At 34.7% G+C, this 21,254-nt stretch overlaps 2 protein-coding genes and 2 non-coding genes across 4 annotated transcripts in view; 1 reads left to right on the top strand and 3 right to left on the bottom strand.

Moving 5' to 3' along the window:
- Positions 1 to 21,254, bottom strand: part of LOC6045627 — a 342,844-nt gene that overhangs the window by 113,596 nt on the left and 207,994 nt on the right. The gene's annotated exons all lie outside the window — the stretch shown is intronic.
- The window catches only part of LOC6048774, a 307,506-nt gene that overhangs the window by 82,660 nt on the left and 203,592 nt on the right, over positions 1 to 21,254 (top strand). The gene's annotated exons all lie outside the window — the stretch shown is intronic.
- On the bottom strand, positions 10,457 to 10,539 carry Trnal-cag. Its single transcript has one exon. It is a non-coding gene; the product is annotated as a tRNA-Leu (tRNA).
- On the bottom strand, positions 16,356 to 16,427 carry Trnap-agg. Its single transcript has one exon. It is a non-coding gene; the product is annotated as a tRNA-Pro (tRNA).

The following is a 21,254-nucleotide window of genomic DNA, read 5'->3' as shown; positions in this document are numbered from 1 at the left end:
TTTTGACAATTTTGACAATTTTGTCATTTTTGTAATTCATGCGTTTTCTTAAAACATGACATTTCCGTCATCACAATTTTCTCCTGCAAATAAAACGAAAAAAAATCCGTGACGACTGTTGCTGACCAGAAAAATAAATTGTTGCTTGGGAGTTAAAAGTCGCGTTTTTTCCTCACTCGTACGTGGTCAACCTGGAAAATCCACATAGAATCAAACCACGAAAAAAAACATCCTTTTCCGACCGCGACTTATAATGAGTCCAATTAATACCGGGAAAACCACGACACGGTCATAAAAAGGCGGCGGTTCTTTTGATAAAACTTGCAGATCAATCCGGTGCCGGTGACGTTTGTCGCATTTGCAATTTTAGGTGAAAAGGATCAATACCGAGAGGAGAAACCATCAATTTGCTCGAAAACTGTTTCGAAAATCCGCACAGAGAAACCAATCCCAATCAGAGCGCTGTTGCGACGAAACACACGCACGCAAAAGTTCAATCAAATCTGGCCAAACAAAAGGAAAAACTTGCTTGGAAAGTTCCAACTCTGGGGTTGGGGAAAGCCTCAAGCCTCAAAACTAACATTCGTTTTTCGGGGGGAGTCCAGCAGCGTCTGCAAAGGGAGCGAAAGATCTCTGCCAAAGTGCCACCGCCAATTAGAAATCAATGATTTGAAAATAATACCAACTTTGGCAGGATTTTTAGGGGGGTGGGGGGTTTGGAAGAGTTTTTGGAGTATTCTTGGTTTTGGGGTTTGGGACTGGTTGGGAAATGGGTTTAATTAAATGTATTGTAAATCTCAGACAAATTTAATTCTAAAATTATGTAATAAAATCTCATTTAACCCTAACCCTAACCCTAACCCTAACCCTAACCCTAACCCTAACCCTAACCCTAACCCTAACCCTAACCCTAACTCTAACCCTAACCCTAACCCTAACCCTAACCCTAACCCTAACCCTAACCCTAACCCTAACCCTAACCCTAACCCTAACCCTAACCCTAACCCTAACCCTAACCCTAACCCTAACCCTAACCCTAACCCTAACCCTAACCCTAACCCTAACCCTAACCCTAACCCTAACCCTAACCCTAACCCTAACCCTAACCCTAACCCTAACCCTAACCCTAACCCTAACCTTAACCCTAACCCTAACCCTAACCTAACCTAACCTAACCTAACCTAACCTAGGTTAAAAAATGAAATCTTCAAGTTTCAAAATTTCGATCCCATTTTACCCCAATTCCTCCCAATATCCCAAGCCCAAATCAAAGTCCAAACCGACCAGCCTGCAGTGGTTTCTTCCCATCATCACAACACTGACAGCGATTGCAGCAGCACCAGCAATATCCTTGGCCAACCCCTGTGGCCTTTGGAAATCGAAAATTTCCTCCACCAGAGGGGCAACCCCTCGAATCACAGCCCAAAAGTGCGAGAGTGGCCAAACCCAACAAAGAGAGAGAAAACCAAAACGTTAAACTTTCACCCCGAAACCAACGCAATACTCTACCCAATTTACCCCAGCTAGCCTCGCCTTCTTCCCCGGAAAACATTCACATCATAAACAATCACAACCAGTCAGGGGGAGAACTGTGCGAACTTTGACAGCACAGCCCCGCAGCCAAGGACGCTGGAAAAGGATCGGATCTCCTGCCGGAACAAGTTTTGGGGGGTGAGAAACCTTGGTGAAGGAGGTGAAATCAAAATTGACAAAAAGTTCTTGAAAAAAGTTTCAAACAATTTGAAGAATTTTCAAAAAAATGATAGTTTTGAAAATTTAAGTTTTTTTTTCAATTTAATAACAAACAATACAACAAAAAATAAATAAATTTGAGTTCTATCAACAAATATTTATTTTTTTCAGTCTAACAAAAAAAGAGTGTAGCGTCTTCATTTTAGATCTATGACTCACTCAAAACAGAACAATGCATCGATAACGCACTCCGTCGTCGCAGCGACAATAACTCGCGCAAGCGTTCAAACTTCGACTTGGCGACTTGTCGACTCACAAGATTCCTTTCCTTCCTACAGGTTCCTCCTTTAGGGTGGTTCGTGAATAGTTTTGGCACTTTCAACGCTAGATGGTATGGGAAGCAACTTCTAAGCCACAAATATGCCAACTCTATGCTCTGGTCTGACTCAGTTCAGATGCGATGGCAAGTCAACGGTCAGACACACTCTTCCCATATCGGGAGATTTTTGGGGAAAAGGATCGTTTTTTTTTCTCGTTTTGTTTTCACGTGCGTTGTTTTCTTTTTGGACGGATCGGTTTGTGGGGATTCCTAGGGATGTATGTGCACTTTTGCCCCGTTTGAAATTTAGAACAGAAAGGATTAGAACGTGGCAGCAGCTGCCACGGAAGCTCGATGGTATTGATAGAGTGTGAGAGGGGGGAAAGTTTACAGGATTTTTGGACGGGGGAGGAAGGGGGGAACACAGTTGGAGTCAACGAAATTTTAAAATAACAATATCCATTTAAGAGTCTTTTTAATGTTGAAGTATTAATTTAAACGTTATTTGAATTAAAATTGGATTTAAATTTATTTTTTTGTCTCTCCAGGTTGTATGATATATGAATACGAGTTTTTGAAAGTAATTTCAAATTGAATTATTAAAAAAAAAATATTAAAAAAAACTCAAGATCTGAAAATTTTACAAATCTTTAATTAAAAAAAAATAAGGCTCAAAGATCAGAAATCACTCACTCATCGCCGAACGAATCTTCGCTGAAAAACTTCGTGAGTGTCTTTGCCTACTCCGTTCGTCGACCCGAGTCAAAAACGATTGTGTTCAGAGAGGAGAGAACCTAACAAAATACTAGCGCGGCGCTCATTTGGCCGGCACTACCACAGTTTGCCGTACATTTGCTGTCAAATGTCAATCAATAAAATTGTAAAACATGTTTGATAATATTGATTTGAAGCAGAATAATAAATGATCAAAACAAAGCCGCTCGCATACTGTTTCCAGTCGGCTTTGAGCGACATAGCGCAATCGGTCTCTCTGAGCCATTCGCTAGACTACCCGATTGGAGTGAGAGCGAGAGCAAAGAGAGAGGGTATTCAGAAGCGATTGGTGTGGAAGTGAGAAACGGTAGGAAACGGTCAGAGCAGAATTTTATCGCGTTCGATTTGTGATCGCGAGTGAATAAGTCTTTTTTGAGCAATCTAGACCTTTGATTGAAAATATCAGGGAATTTATGTGTTTTTTTTTTCAATCAAAAAAGCGCTTTAAAAAATTCTTTTTGATTCCCGCAAGAAAAATCTAATTTTTTTCTTGAAATTTCATTAAATTTAATTTCTGTTTTTCTTTAAATTAAGAAAATGTTTTAATTATGTAGTATTTTTTCTGATATGAATTTTGAGAGTTCATTGAAAAGTTTAATGAGAAATAGTCAAAATGCGAGCATAATTCAACAAATTTTATATTTTTTCAAAATAATTTTATTCTTTTTTCTGTAAAATTTCTGTGGTTTTTTTTTGCATTTTTTTTGCGAATATTTTTTTTTGTATCATTTCTGCGAGTTTCTTGCTTCTGTCGAAATAATTTATTCATGTTTCAGTAATATTTTTGTGAGTTTTTCCAGCTATTCAAACATGACCAGTTCCTTAAAATTGTTCCATAAAAAATTTGTTTCTGTAATAATTTTTGTAAGTTATTTCAATCTTTAAAACAATAAATGATTTTTTTTTTGAATAATTTTTCAGTCAGTTTTTGCTTTCTCTAAAACATGAAATTTGTTAATAGATTTTATTTTCTAACCGTCACAGTCAAAATTTAAAGTTGATGCAAATCTATTGTTTTTCCATACCGTAAAACGGAATGACTTTGACAGGTTTGAGATTTTTCCGCAAAATGAACAATACAAATTAAATACGTATGCAATGCTATGGAATCATACTGACTATGATAAGGAAGTGTTCAAAGTACTTCAAGAAGAAGTTTTCATACAATTTTTAAAAGGTTAAATAGTTAGTTAACTATAATTAAGAAAATGTTGATCAAAAGCATTATTTTAACATTCTCAAAGTGTCATGATTTTCTCAATGAACATGATATCGAATTGGAAAACGGAATGAATTTTCGGATTATTTGGACAATTCTCCATTAAGCGAAGGTAAAATAAGTTTCTAAACAATAAATACTATGTGTTTTTAAAATCAAATCTTCAAATTTATAGGCATTTTCAGTAGAACAAACTTTATATAAAATGTGAAAACTTTATATAAAAAAAACAAACTTTTGCCTTTCTTACAAAAGAAAGGTTTAAGGTTTGCTTTTGGAAAAACGCTTTTTTCAGAAATCTTAAAAAATCTTGCACGGCGAGGATTCGTCCCAGGAAAAAATCCTATTACTTAATTGAAGGTTTAGATGCGCTCTTTCGATTGAATTTTGGCCCGAAACCCGGAACTCAAAGCCTGATTTTTGAGAGCTCTTTTTCTGAAATACATGAGCGATGTCTGTATCCGCTCTTAAAAATTTGTGTCTTCCATCACTGGAAAACCGCTCGTAAAACCCACAATTTTTATAAATCAGATCTGTAGCCGTGGGGTCGGAGACGAACATTTTATTTTTCGATTCACAATTTTCGACCAGTAAATGTGGTCAAAGCCATTTTTAGAGGTATTTTTGAACTATTTTACAGATAACACTATCAAATTTAAAGAATTCAGATTTAAACCAAAAGCCATTCGAAAACATGCGCCATAAACTGTTTGGGCCCAAAATTTGAAGCATTTCCAAAATGTATTTCCAGAGATATAGCGATTTTAGTGTTTTACGTCTTATTTTTACCCTATTTTTACCTATTAAATTTTTGGATCTATACAAAATCATATACTGAACATCAAATTCAAAGTCCCAGCCCATTCTCGATCGAAAGCTCGACAAGTCGTCAAGTCGAAGCTTCAACGCCAGCGCTTTTACGCTTGCGCGTTTTACGCTGTGCGTGAAAGTGTTCTTTCTGGCTTCTCATAATGAATCGACAAGTAGTGCAATAGCGATACATATTTTTTTAAGTTAATCATAGACTAACAATAAAGACTGAGTACCCTTTATTTTTTTTTTCAGTAACGTCAATCCAATATGTTTTTCTTAATTAAATTTAAATATCTTGCGACAAATAATGTACTTCTGAAATTTAAAAAAAAATGGCATTTGAGGTTTAGCCTAAAAAGATTCGAAGCTATAGGTAAAGTTCTCACTGGATGGTATCATTATGTCTCTGAAACATTAATTGCACCAATATATTTCTCGGAGTTTCATCATTTTTGTAAGAAAGGCTCTATTTCACCTCTGGTGATATTAAATCGGGTTTTTTTTCAGTAAAATCGCTGTATCTCGCCAATACTTCATTTTAGTTTGAGGTCTACATTGATTATTATGTAAAATTGTCCGGGGAACACAATGGTGATAAAATAAAACAAATAAAAATATAAGGAATTGGTCAAAACTTAATTTTATAACATAAAACGTTAAAATATTAAATAAGTGGGCATTTAAGGGTTAAAATTTTATTTTTATCGAATTCCTTGGACAATTTTCTATAAAATGCAACCTGTAGAAAGTCTTTTGCTCAAATAGTTGCAAAGTTATGATTAAAAGAAAAAAAAGTTTTTTTTTAGAAAATTGTCAAAAAGAGGGGATGAATTTGATTAGGTTCACATTTCGATCTGATTGTATAAAACGAATACGAGGAAGATAAAATGTCTTTTAAAAACTCTCACTATCCCCAAATATCTCTCCAAACCCAGTTCCCAAAATCCCGTCCAAGACCACACATCAACCACATCCGCGCTGGGTGTCGGAGAACCGAATCTGCTATACACTTCACCACTTCGGCTGAGGTCAAGCCGACCACCATCATGTCAACGGTCCCACACATCCCTTCCACCCTCTTCAGGAAAAATCCCCCTGCTTTCAATAAGCATCATCATAACGCCTTTTTCTCCCGTCCAAACCTCCTTCAAACCGACGGGGCTGATGGCTGCCAAAACTAGTTGCCAAAACTGGTGCAGCTGGCGTGTGTGTGTGTGTGTGTGCGGTTGTTTTCATTTCATCGCGTCCGTGCGTTTTACCCCACTGACCCCCCCTCAAGCGTGGTTTTTCCGAGGTTTTTCGCCCCCCCCTCCCGGGATGATGGTTAGAGAGCTTATCCGTCTTCTTTTGTGTGATGGAAACAACTCAAAAGGTTGAACTTTTGCGCCCTCCCGAGAGGTTGGCGGCTGACTGATGTTATGAGAACATCCTCTTCCACATGACCCTGCTGCCTGCCCCTCACCCAAAAGATCCTCGTGTCCGGATCACAAGAGATGATATCACAGATCTGATGAAGCATCTCCTCCGGGCAGTCAGCAGTGGGAAAATCTCGATTGAAAGCTGTTAAAAACAACGCCCTCTGGCGGACAAAAGAGGAGCAGCTTCGGATGCATACATTTAGGGGCAATGAGAGCGGAGGAATATTTTACACAGAGATTATTTCTCGTTCCTTTTGGACGAGCACGAGGTGAAATGTGTAGAGACGACTATGCAATTCATAGCATTGTGATGATGCTTGACGTTCTGGAGAACACACTTCGGGCGGGTGCATAGATTACTCAGGTAATGGCCCTTCTAAATTGCTGGAAGCCCCTGGAAGAGAGAATGGTGCATACAGTGGCAGGTGGAAGGAAAGTTTGCGAAATTCTTTCCAATGGTTTGAGGGGAAAATTCCAATCGGTTGCTTGATTGTACTGTGCCCGAAGGGCTGCGGGATTACCTTTGAAGATTACAAGTTGGTTGAACTGGAAGAATGCAATTTCGTTCAACAATTATAAATTAAATTAATTCGTGAATTCTGTTTGAAAAAATATAGGTCTAAAAATGCAAAAATAACATTACTGAGTTCCGATAAGAAGAAGTGAAAGTAAAACAATATTGTAGTTGCTCAGATTTAAAGAATTTGTAGAAATTTCAAATTTAAAAATTTTTAAGGCTCCACGATCCGGTGAAATCTCGAACACGGTTTTCGATCTGGAACCGACAACTAGATTTCGATTTTTATTTTTTAAACTATTACTATTGAGCTTAACCCTTACAACTCAACCCCGCCTCTAGGCGGGCTTCGATCTAAAAAATCGCCAAAAATCTGTTTTCAACCAATTTTTGATCTTTATAAAGCATTGGAAAAAAGAATTCTTATTTTTTTTGAAAATTTATGGGTTGCAAGTTTGACTTGTTTTTATGTGACTTTGCCAATGTTTTTTAAAATGATATTTTTTGTGGGGTCAACTTTGGCTGTGTTTTTTTTACTAACATTTCCTATATTTTAAAATGTGAAAAACAAGCAAAAAAATGAAAAAAATGACAGTAAAATGACAGTGAAAAAAATAGAAAGGCAAATTGTAATGATAGGAGGTGGTAGAATAGGCCAAATACTATCAAAAACAACGATTAACTAAACAAGATAAATGCCAATTAAAATACTAAACATAAAACAAGAAAAACATGAAACAAGAGAAGTCAAGTTTTTCGTAAAACAAAAGTTGCTCAAAATGATCTCCTCAACACGAGAAAATCTGAATCTGGAAAAAAAAAATTTTGGGCGGTTGAGGGTTAATTTAAATTTAGACAAAAATTTATTCGGAATTATGAATTCAAATAAAATCAAAAACATAAAAAATACTGAGAATGCAATAGGTTTTTTTAAATGCTGAAGATTGTTATAAAACTATAGGGGAACAGCATCTAATTCCAGCGTGCCTCTAATGTTGGCAGGTCAGAACTTTGACATTCAATTAAAGCTGATTAAAAACGTTTTCAACTGAAATCTAGTGATAAATGACTCAATAAGAGGTGAGCTAGCAAGTTTCTATCAAAAGTTTTGCAAAATTAGTTGTTTAAATAGTGAAAATCAGCAAATTGGATGGAGTTAGGAGCGAGTGCTTAACCTGCCAAACATACGAGAATCCAAATTAAGTAAAATCACATGAAAACTACACTAAAAGCGAAAAAACAAATTTGAATAATTCATTCCATTTTAAAATCTAGCAATTTTATATGATTTTTAAAAAACTTAAATCCAAACAAAAACATTATGTATTTTATAATGAATTAGATTACTTCAAATAAAACATTCATAAACATTTTTTATGAATAAAAAATACAAAATTAAGTCAATTCTATAGTCAAAAGAACATAAAAAATGCTTCCAAAAACATTTTAATCGTTTTTTTTCTAATCAACGAAAAGGGGCAGTTCATAAATAACGTGGAATTTCAAACGCAAAATAAATATAAAAATATTTACAGAAAATTGGAAAAAGTGTTTTAAGCAGTCAAGCAAACAGACGTATTTGAACAATTTAAGATCTGACAAAAAATATTTTTTGACGAAAAAGAATTTGCCACTCCGTAAGTTTTGTTTTCTAATTAAAAAGATTTTTGAATTTTCGAAGAAATTTGATTTTTTTCCGAAGAAATATTTATTTTGCCGATTTTGAAGCAAATCTTTGATATATATTTGCAACAGTCTAAGTTGATGAAAAAAAAAATAAAAAAATGACTGTAATAACAAGAAAGGATATTTCAATTGGATCATATCAAACATAATATAAAACCAAACCAATGTTAAAATATGAAACATTCGGGAAATTTTTAGATCTTTTCTAAAACAATATTTTATTTTTTTTTAAATCAAGATTAACATTTCAAAAATGTTCAATATTCAATGTTAGCCCTGATTTGAAAAAAAAAATTAAAATATTGTTTTCGAAAAGATCAGAAAATTTCACGAATGTTTCATATTTTAACATTGAAAATCGGACCATTCGTTGCTGAGATATCGATATTAGAAAATGGTGGGTTGTTTGGGTGAGACTAAGAAAACATCAATTTTCCTGTTTTTAAGCCTTTGCATGGCAATATCTCAGCAACTAAGGGTATCAACAAAGTTCAAAAAAGCAAAATATAGAGCTTTTCAAAATATGTTTTTCAAAAGTGGGCAAACATGTGCACTAATTTAAAAAAATGAAAAACTGCGACTATTTTCAAAAAAGTTACCTTAAAAATGGCTATGACTTGAAAACTTTATCAAAATTTCACTAAAGTACTTTTTGATTGCAAATTCGATTTTACATCGAAAATAAAGTTAAAAAATGTTTGCGACCAATATTTCGATTTTTTGAAAAAAATCAGCATTGATTCAAAAATGCATAACTCGGTCAAACATTTTTTGCCTGTTCTGGAAATTTCTGAAAAGTTGGCATTTGATGACCCCTAAAACATGTAAGAAAATAAAAATAGTGTTTTTTTTTTGCAAATCAAGTTTAAGTGACAAAAAGTGAAATTAAAAATCACATTTTTTATTTTACCCTGTATAATTTTTGTTAGTCCTTATTCATACCTACAACTTTGCCGAAGACACCAAATCGATCAAAAAGTTCCTTCAAAAGATACAGATTTTTGAATTTTCACATATCATTTTTGTATGTACAGCTGCCAAATTTGTATGGAAAATTATATGGACAAACTAATGATGCACAATGGCTTCTTTAAGCATACCGAAGGCACCGAAGTCGAAAAATAAAATAAAAATAGATTAAAAAAGACGATTTCGTAGAGAATTGCTCCAAACAAACAAAAAATAATAATCATCTATATTGAAAAAAAAAAAAACTAAAATTTCACAAGGTAACTGTGGGTACACACATCCGTAAATTTGATCGAAAAGAATAAAAAAATAAAGTCAAAAATAGATTTTTAATCCAAGTTTTTTTTTGCTCTCTGATTTTCGCAACATTTTTAAGATGGCTGCGAAATTTCGAAAAAAAAATAAAAAAACAGTTAATAAAGATAATCTTTATGTATTAGCCAAACAAGACTTTCATATATAACTTTTAAATTAATTTTGTTTTTAAAAAGAGGTCAACCCGCTAAATAATCCTAATTGTGTCAAAAAATCTATCAAAAAAATAAAAGGGGGGCATTCATAAACCATGTGCTCACTTTTATTCGTTAATTTAACTAAAAAGAACTCAAAATAAAAAGTTTCACGCTCAAACTGGCAGTCCTGGGTTCGATCCCAGCCCCGGTTGCCCTACGATTTTTTGACCGCGCTGCATCAAAAACTACCAGGCGAGCATGCCAGGCGGAGGCTATTTACATGGCGCACGAGAATTTCAAGGATGTGTGGGTGCCTGCGGCAAAGCAGATTCCGATCTGTAACTGCCAATATCGATAAAATTTTGATAATTAGTGCGCAGTATTTATTTTTATTTTTGAGGTTGGAATTATTAGCTGATTAATGCGCGTGACAGAGAGTTGAAATAAATTTGTATCAGAAATTGTAGATTTTAAAAAATACGTTACTTTTGAACGACCCTCATTTATAACAACATTTTTTGACATTTGTCTATCGAACTAACGAATACAACAACAGTAACAAATACCAATTGTTTTCTGTTTACAAAAAAAAGTAGTTGTCAGAAGTGGGATTCGAACCCACGCCTACAGAGTAGACTACGACCTGAACGTAGCGCCTTAGACCGCTCGGCCATCCTGACTCTTGCAAACCTTGCGGTCTAGTTCTCGCCTGGGTCTGTTCCCCTCTAACAAGCCCGGCTAATTCATACCAATCAACGCCTTTATACTTGGTTCGTTATCGCGCGCCTCTGTTGACGTTTCGACGCGTCCTTCATCAGGGTTCACCGAGCACATGATCGATTCCAGCTATCGTGACGAACTTACCTGAAATGAAACGGAGAGAGGAGAGAGGGGGTAAAATAAATTGAATAAATCACCAGCTAATAACAGAAACGTGTTTTTCATTGGAAAAGTTTTTGCCGTTTTCCTTGGCGGCGAGAAAAACAAGCTTTTTTTTCTCTTCGCGCTTTTCCAATGCAAACAAATTTTCCGCCCGCGTTGCTGCTGCCACTCTAAGAATTGAACGGACGGGCTGACCCCCGCAGCTTGAGATTTTTCCGGACTTTTCCTCCAATAATAAGGAGAAAAACTTGAGTTTCTTTTTTTTTGCGCTCGCGCGCTTCAACAGGTTTTCATCAAAAGGACGGACGCTGCATGGAAATTCAATCAGAATTGCTTTAGTTTTTCTGTTTTTTTTTTTTCAGTTGGACATGTTTGCTCAACGTGAAGCGACTTTTCTCCAATAAGATAAAAAAAATGGTGCATCGAGTGCAACCCGGGAAAGAAGTTGGCGCTTTGATTGGCGTTGCTGACTCTGGGGGGAAAAAACAGTCGGAAAGTGAGAAAATCTGCTGGGAATCTTGTTTGATCTTTGAGGGTTTGGCGAAACCGTCTTGGGAGGGGAGAGAGAGCCAATGGACCGAAGACGACGTGAAAGTTTAATTTTAGACTTTTAGCGTTTGTGGTCTTTAATGGTGGGATTTTGGGTTTCTAATACGATTTTTCGAACATTGTGATGTTGTTGGAAATTTGACACACATTCTAAAGTTTATAATTGGATTTGATTTTATCACGGTGAAATTGATAAAAAATAAAATGAATATAATTTAACTCAATATGTCTCTCCTTATTTTTAAATAGTTTAATCGGGTCAAAACTAGTAATCTTTTATCAGTGAAAAATTTAATTTATTTTTTACAAAATATTTTATAACAATCCTGACTCAATTATCCGAAAATTTGTATGGGACTTCGGATAATCGAAACAAGAACAAAAAAAAAGGTTAGTTTCTTTTTTTCAATTTCGTACTTTTAACATCAAATTCGAGTTCTGCGACCTAATTTTAATGAAATTTTAATGATTTATTGCCTTAAAAATTACCAAATGCATTTTTTAGTATTTCATAACCACCATTTTGGCCGCCATCTTGAATTTAAAAATTCAAAATCACTTTAGATTAGTCTAGGGATCATACCGAAGCTAAATGAAACAAAGAAAAAATATTTTTCTCGTGATTCGATTATCCAAAGTGAAATTTTTCTGAGGCCTTTGGATAATCGAGTCTGGACTGTACTTCCACAGTTGGGATCAATCTCAGACATTTATTTTTGTGTTGACCCTGATAAAGTTCTCAATCTTTTGAAAAATAAGTTTTTTTTCACAATCCATTCATCAAAAAACAACTTTTATTGTCCCAAGAGTCACGACTCGCGAGGCTAAAACTTTGATAAGCGTAAAAAAATGATGTTGGAGTGTTTAAAACCATGTAATACCATGTAAAACCATGTAACAGAAGATCATGTAATATTACCTTTTATTCAATGTCATTTTTATTTTAACTAAATTTAGGTGGAAAAGAGCACATTTCAATACGAAATGATCTAAATTTTCAAAATATTACATTTTTTTAGGCACAAAATGTGACCACATTCCCAGATGTAATATTAATATGATTTACAATAAAATTACATTTAAAAAGACCTTCACCTAAAATCACCTCACCGATGTAATTTTCGTTAAATTTGATGAAAAAAAACTTTTTTTTACACAAAAAATGTTTTATTTTGCAACTTTATGAAATTTAATTTTTTACATCTAAATTTAGGTGATATTACATTAAAAAGGGTAATTTATAACTAAAATTTTTCGATTCGCCGCTTTCAACTTTTATTATACTGTGTAGTTATCTATTTTCGTAAATTTAAAGCTAGTCGTTTCGGCAGCATTTTTTTAATAATAAAACATAATGATACAACAAATACATAACAATCAATGTAATAGTACATCGGGAAATGTGTACAAAAACAAAATCATGGTCATATCACATCTGAGAATGGGTACATTTATGTCAGAAAGATGTGTTATTTTATCTCTGGAAATGTGTAATTTTTCCACCTTTCTGATGTAAAGTCAGTTTTTCAGCCAGAATTGACGTAAAACCACACATAAAAAAAATATGGTAATATTCATCAGGAAATGATGACAGATTTTGTGGCAAAACAATTATAAATTTTTCCTCAGAAAATGATGAATTTTTATCAGTTTTTGACGAGTATTCATCAGGTTCACATTTTTACACATTTTTTAGTAATATTACACAAAAAAGAGGTAATATTCAACCAACCAAATTTTCAACCTTCCAACTACACTTTCCAAATTTACACATTTTTTACAGTGTGGTTTAATTTTGTACCATGATTTTTTTTTTAATTATACCGTTTAATATTAAATGTCCACAAAAAGATGAGATAAAATTACATGAAAGATAAGTAGTATAACATCATAAAATTTTGAACCAATCAGAATCAAACATTTTTCTCTGTGGACTTGTAACCAAATATGCAGAAAAGGCAATGTAAAATTTAGTCAAAATAGGTTATTTTTCAACTTTAAACCATTTGTGTGTCTTAAATAAAAATTGACATTAACCCTGATATTTAAAAAAAATCTCTTTTTCATTTTTATCAAAACCATTTTTTTAATGTTTAACAAGAAAACTTGCAAAATTACTGTTGTTGTTGTTGTTAATTACTTTATTTCCGGCAGCTTTAACCTTACGGTCATTCGCTGCCCGCAAAATTACTGGTTTTAATAATTTTATTATGCAAATTTACATTACGAACATATCTTTGCTTTTTTAAATATTTTTATATTTCTTGAATTTGCCGATGATTTTTTTTTTTGCTAGTTATGAAACTAAGTTTTATGCTTAATTTATGATCGTTGTTTACATAAAAACTATTTTAAATCATTGAAAATTATGTAAAATGTAAGAAATATAATCAAAAGTCTTTTTTTGATTTAAAAGCATACAAATAAATTTCTGATCAAATCAACAACTGTCAGAACGCAATATGAAAAATTTTCGTGAAAATGTTTAAAATATGATATATCCAGATAATTTTAATAAATTAAAAGGGACCCAATTCTTTTATTTATTCTTTTAATGAAACAAATTATTTGAAACCTAATTTTTAAATAAAATGACAAAAACATGTTTAATTCATTCATTAAATTTTTCAACCATTTTAAATTTAAAGTTAGTTGGCATGAAATTGTTTCTACATTGCACTGTTTGAATCAAATATTTTTGGTGGATACCAGGTTTTCATCAAATTTGCTAATCGTCGTTCCCATTAACAAACTAGTTTGCAAAGCTTTTGGAAGACATTTGGCGGCTCACTTACTGATCAATTTGATTATAAGCTAACATTAGGTGCCTAATGAAAAAAAAAGCTTTCTCTTTGTTTTTTGTTTTGTTTTATGCTAATTATAACAATTTCAAACAATTCTGTGTCATCTTGTTTTTTTTTTTTGCTAAATATGTCAATTAACATTTTTAAATGATCTTTGTTCCCTTGATAAAAAAACGCATCGAAAAAAATAAATAAATGGTCATACAAATTTTGCAAAAGGCATATATTGGAAGAAATATTAGGGACAAAAATGTGACTTTTTGAAAAAAAAAATCATAAGGAAGGAAAGTAGTAAAATTAAATTGACTAAATTTAATAAAATTGAATCTGGAATCGAAAAATATTTTACAAAAAATAACAGCCATTAAAAAAGAACAACTTGATTTGACGGCGATTTGGGTTTGCGTTTTTTTTATAAGAAAAAAAAAAATACTTTTCTATAATTTCGTTGCCGGCCAGCGATTCTTGGATTGGGTGCACCAAACCTACCAAAGACATTCATATTTTTGAATATTTTCATAACAACAGTCAACAGCAAAATTCATTGAACAGAAAATTGAAATTGAGAAATAAAATATTTTCGGTATTTTTTATTCAAGAAATCAGCTTTACTCGCCTTTTTGAAAAGCAAAATTTCCCCAAAATATTATTGCATTTAAATATTGTCCAAAATTAATTTTCAACGACACAATCGAAAATTGTAATAACATTTAATTATTTCCTTCTATTTTGAAGATTATTTGCAAATAAATTTCAAATTTAGCTTGTTTCGGTTGACAAAAAATCCAGTAAAATCAGTTTTTTTTAAATCACATTTAAACATTCATTTTAAATTTTCCTGTTTTTTTTTTCAGATAATTTAATTTAATTTCAACGGCTCAATTTCGATCCAGTGACATAAATTTTGCATCCTAAAACAGTCGACTTTCCTCCCTCTAATTTTCCACTAAATTAAACAGACATAAAACGAGACAAATTCACGCGCCACATTTGGGCAGCATCTTCAATCGAGCAGCAATGGGTAATTACAGAGTGCATATTATTTCCGCTGCCATCTTCTTAAGGCACCACTCGCACAATCCCGCAATTATCATCATCATCAATAAATTTAATTCACTCGACCAGAAGGTGCTAATATCGTTTAATTAGCAATTAATTAAGCTCAAGGAGAGGGGTGTGCTTGAAGAAGAAGCGAAAAAAAATAACAGCCCCACTTCAAGAAGCAAACCAGATTCAATTTTCCCGATCAGCGACCAAAACTAAACGGCCGAACGACGATTCAACGATTAATTTTAATGGAAAACTCCCGGCTATTTTCCGGGCAACCCCCCTCCTCTCCTTAGTATGATGTATGATTAGAAGATTATTGTTGTTGGTAATTATTATGATTATAAGTGCGACGTGGGTGTGTGTCCGGGGTCCGGGAATCGCCGTCGTATTCCGCAAATAATAACAATTACTAATTAGTGTCGAACTCAACTGGCAACTGTGCCGAGCAGTGAAATTCTGGAATAATTTGCTTCTTAGCTGATGGTTTGAGGGTAGAATGGACCTTCAATGAAAAAATCACCGAAAATATTGTTTTTAAGATGTAACAACTAATTTTGAAAAAAATCATAAAATTAAAACAAGTCCATTTAACCCCAACTTTCCCTTTCTTCCCAGCGGCGGACGACGACTTGAACGAGCGCGGCGTTCCGCCCAAATGTTGACAGTCGCCGGCGGGACCACCAATATGAATGTTTGAAGGTACATTTCAAAGAGCTTCTGCTGTAGAACTGCGATTTGAGAGACAGAGTTGGATTAATTTTTATGTTTCCAGATTATTTGAGAGCAAATTTGAAAATTTTAATAAATTTAAGAAATTGATCTACTTAGGTAATAATACAAAAAATACTTTAATTCTAGATTAAAGGATTTATAAATTCAGCAGAACCACTCCCAAGTCCGGCCCCTCGCGAAATCAACGCTAAGAAACGGTTTGTCATTATTATTATTATTCTGTCCCGACAACCAACGGCGAACCTCCAACTCTATACCATTTAGTAGATTAGTACTAAATGTATAAACTTAGCGCATGCAAATGATAATCACACAGAGAGGAGAGACGGTCCCGCGCTCCGGTTGTCGTACCGTTTAACATTTCAGCAATCCGCGTAATTTCCAGATTGGGAAAACGAATTTCCAGAAAAAAAAATCATCAAAACAATCTCTTAGCAAAAATCACACAAACACACAGTGAAAACAAAAAGTATCGCGGTGGGCTCGTCCGGGATTTGAACCCGGGACCTCTCGCACCCTAAGCGAAAATCATACCCCTAGACCAACGAGCCTGTTGAGAGAGGGCCGCCGTCGGAACCGGGCTGGACATGCGCGGGAGAGCGCGCGAGTGAGTGAGTGAGTGGCGCAGCCGACTTTCTCTTTTTTTATTACTAGTGAAGAAGTTTGGCCGTGTGGGTTCATCGTGGTGGAAGACTTTCGGCGGGCCAACATCTTCAGTTGATTTTAGGTGAGAAGTGTTTTGTGTTGAGGGAAAGAGGTTAGAAGTTGAGCGGGCAAAAATGATCTACGGGCTTGCTGCAGAAAATGTTATAAAATGTGACATTTTTTGCAGCAAATCCACTGTTGCAGATTTTGAGATATATTTTTCTTTTGAGTGTATATTTGAGTTTCTTTGATTGAACAGATAATTGATATCCTAAAATGTCATATTTGAAAATGTCAAATGGTATAAGTTGGCAAAAACATAAAACTCATAAATGATTTAATGATTAAATCGGTCTTTTTTCTTCAATTTTAATTTTTGTATTTTTTTAATCCGACTGAAACTTTTTTGGTGTCTTCGGTATGCCCAAAGAAGCCATTTTGCATCATTAGTTTGTCCATATAATTTTCCATACAAATTTGGCAGCTGTCCATACAAAAATGATGCATGAAAATTCAAAAATCTGTATCTTTTGAAGGAATTTTTTGATCGATTTGGTGTCTTCGGCAAAGTTGTAGGTATGGATACGGACTACACTGGAAAAAAAATGATACACGGTAAAAAAAAATTGGTGATTTTTTATTTAACATTTTATCACTAAAACTTGATTTGCAAAAAAACACTATTTTTAATGTTTTTATATTTTTTGATATGTTTTCGAGAACATAAAATGCCAACTTTTCTGAAATTTCCAGGTTGTGCAAAAAATCATTGACCGAGTTATGAATTTTTTTATCAATACTGATTTTTTCAAAAAATCGAAATTTTGATCGCAAAAATTTTTCATCTTCATTTTTCGATGTAAAATTGAATTTGCAATCAAAAAGTACTTTAGTGAAATTTTGATAAAGTGCTCCGTTTTCAAGTTAAAGCCATTTTTATTTGACTTTTTTGAAAATAGTCGCAGTTATTCATTTTTTAAAATTCGTGCAGATATTTGCCCACTTTTAGAAAAAAATATTTTTGAAAAGCTGAGAAAATTCTCTATATTTTGCTTCTTCCGACTTTGTTGATACGACCCTTAGTTGCTGAGATATTGCAATGCAAAGGTTTAAAAACAGGAAAATTTATGTTTTCTAAGTCTCACCCAAACAACCCACCATTTTTCAATTTCGATATCTTAGCAACTAATGGTCCGATTTTTAATGTTAAAATATGAAACATTTGTGAAATCTTCCGATCTTTTCGAAAACAATATTTTCAAAGTTTTCAAATCAAGACTAACATTTTAAAAGGGCGTAATATTGAATATATTTTGTACCGGAAAGCACGTCCAATTTCCCATAAGCATGTCTTTGACATCATTGCAATTGAATGTATGGGCTTACAGATATAAGCGTAGTTACATTGCTCATAACTGAAAATAGAATATTTTTTTCAGTGTGGTAGAAACCTGGATAGTAAATAAGCTTACGTAAATATTTAAACGAGTCAAATTAAAAAGCTGTCAAAGACAAACTAATGAGACTGAAAAATCAAGTCTGTCATATATAAATTGGAAAAAACCACTAAAAAACCTATTTTTTCAACATTTTTATTTTTAAAACCGCTGTATCTTCACAAGGATTGGACATAGGACAATGGTCAACATGGATTCTTTTATGTAAAATTGTCTGGGAAATCGATTCCCGCTATCGGTTTTTGAAAATTTTGACGTTTAGACCATTTTTCAAAAATATAGTTTTAGTAAATGATTTTTGTATTTTTTTAGGAGAGACATACCATCCTGCATTTTTCGTGAGTCTTTTTGTCACATTTTAGGCTATTTTCATAAAAATTTTGAGCGAAAAAAAATCGTGACATCACCTTAAAATTTAACTATTAAACTTAAAAATTGATAAATCTCATAGAATTGGCATGTATTTTTCTTTCAGTGTATTTTTTTTTTTTTCAAAAAGCCCGCCTAATTTCCTACAAGTTTGTCTTTGACCACTTTTTGATACGATGTAACGGCTTAGAGATACAGCAATATTTAAATTACAAAATACAAAAATATTTAAAACCCTTACGCCCTTCTCAAATGTCATTATCGAGTGCAACTGACTCCATATACACAAAAATGGCTTATATAGGCCTAGGATAACATGTCTAAAAAGTTTCATTGAAATCGGAGAGGGTCGGGTACAAAAGTACCAGAAAAATTCCTGATTTGAGCTGGAATTGCTCTTAGGGGTCGCTTTTTATCGTGAAAGTTTATATGGGAAAATCGCGGAAATGTCTGGGGAAAAACTTTGTCTTTTGAAGGAATTTGCTGATCGATTTGGTATCTTTAGCAAAGTTGAGGACTATGAAAAACAAATAATACAAAATAGCATTGTTCTGCCAATCAACGGAAATCATGTTCTCGTCAAACCGACTGACCAACTGACCTATTCTAATTAGCTCCTCTAGCACAACCAGTAATCACAAACAGACTTCAGACAGATCCAATTCATTTCCGATCGACAAGACAATCCATTCGCTCACGCTGTTGCCGTGATCTAATTTCCATTCAAAGCCACGCTCCGCGCACAAAACCAACCGCAAGAGCAAACCACAATTACAAGCCCGCGATCGCGCGAGAGACCCTCTGGCACGAACTGCCAAGGTCGTCCTCGATCATTCCTTGTGCCTTTGGGACGGCATCGGAAGAATAATAGCTTAATTAAGTTGAAAACCAGGCACCTTTAGGCACAACTCGGCAACCCCTCGGTAGTCACAGAAAAAAATTGAGCGAAAAAAAAAAGTTTTCCCGTTGGGAGTTGAACCCGAGTCCGCGGACTAGCGTCAAAAAACATGCGCCCTTACAGTGTCGTCTAAAAATTTGGTTTGCAGATTTCATTTTTTTTTCTGCAAAAATGGTAATTTGAGGGTTAAGAGTGGCGCCAAATCTGCGATTTGAGACCGCACCCCAAAAGTACTCGCTCGCGTGCCGCGCACGCTCGTGAGAAATTTCCGGCACGAGATTTTTTTTCGTGTAATTGAAAATCATGAGCTTAAAAATAGTTTGTTCTAGCAAATAAGACGACAGGGAACTAGACGAATGTCAAGAAGTGTGATTTGACGCTTGAGATTTGTAAAGGTTAGTTTAGTTTTCAGCTTACTAAAATTAAGGTAATTTGAATAAAATATTTTTAAAACATACCACCAACCGTTTGTAAAGCATACCTGTAATGAGAAAAAATAGTTTAGTAAATAAATTCAAAAAAAAAAAAACAAATAAAAGTCTTTCTTTTGTCCTTGAGAAATTCCATCTCTTCACAGTTGTAAGAAATTTCCAATCTGCCATAAAACTTCAAATGACATCTCACAGACTCGTTGCCAGCCGGTGCATGTTATGCATTTTAATTAAATTTTTAATATTCACACACACACAGCCCGGCAAATCTGTCGTATATGCATCTGTCCAGAAAAGACCTCCAGTCGTCTGTAAGAAGTATCCGAAAGAGCTTTGCAGCCAATAAAAATTAAGATGCGCACAGTTCGATAACGTGCAGCAGTCCCGAAAATCCTTGCAGCCTGCAAGAAGCAGGTATTCGGCTTGTGTCTTTGTCGCAATTTGATTAGTTAAGGAATCGACACACGTGGTACTCGGAGTCCCTTCGAAATCCGGAAGAGGGGACACAATTTGAGAAAAGATGGAAGCTTTTTGGGCAGAATAAGGTAAGACAGTGGCGTAGTTGGGATCGTAACGACTTTTTGCGAGGAAAAACAAGCTAATTAAACGCAAATTACGAGCGATTCTCTTAAAATTGTTGATTTCATAACGATGCTGGTGTCCTGCCGTTTTGCCGCTGTTCCGCTCGTTGGTCAGTGTAGCCCTAATGGTAAGGGCGCAAGTCTGAATATGGTAATCGACACGACCTGGGTTCGAGTCCCGCTCAAAATAGTTTTTTTCTTCCTTTTTCCTACCTCTCTGGACGACTTCTTGCCCAAAATTCTTCAGACCATAGTTTTGAACCCCCCTCCTTCCAAGGAAAAGGCCAAACAACGACGAACGACATCCCCCTGATGGTGGTGGTGGTGCTTATGAGATTTAAGATTTGCTTATGAAAAATGGATGCCGTGTGTAGCCTCCCGGTTGCTCTTCTTGACTTGTGAGGTTAGAAGGACTTAACCCCATTGAAAGCAGGCCCAAGCTCCTTCTTCAACCCAAGCCAAGATTGAGTAGCTGCTGAGATGATATCACGGCCGGTATCTGTATAGGAGATTCCTTCCTGAAGGGACCACCGGGGTCAAACGGGCAAGTCAGCTCAACCCGAAACCACAAAGTGCCCACTTGACCCCACCCCGCCCCCCCACACAATAAATCAATGATAAGAATTTAGTAAAATCCTGCTGCTGGCCGTCCTCGTTCGAAGACCTTAATGCACCTTAAGGGGAAGCAGCTCACCAAGACGATGCTGCCAGGCCAATCATTAACTCCAGGAGCAGGAGAGGAGCTGGAGCTTGAGCTGGTTGGTTGGTTGATGAAGTGCACAAGTCTTGTGTCTTTGCCCTGACTCTCTGTTGGTGTATAAGACCCGTTGCACGAAGTACTACACGTGTTGTGTGTGTGTGCGTACGTAGTTTAGTTAGTTAGACCAAAGCAGATTAGAGATTTGTCTCGGAAGGAATGTGGGAGTTGTTTCTTGAGGAGTGAAAGGAGCAGACTATTAGACTAAATTGGGTTGTAAATCTGGATCGATTGCTTTCG

The sequence above is a fragment of the Culex quinquefasciatus genome, chromosome 1 (genome assembly GCF_015732765.1).
Source record: "Culex quinquefasciatus strain JHB chromosome 1, VPISU_Cqui_1.0_pri_paternal, whole genome shotgun sequence".
NCBI classification, from domain to species: Eukaryota; Metazoa; Arthropoda; class Insecta; order Diptera; family Culicidae; genus Culex; species Culex quinquefasciatus.
The sequence above is the reverse complement of the archived record's forward strand: the minus strand, read 5'-3'. Positions and strand labels throughout refer to the sequence as shown.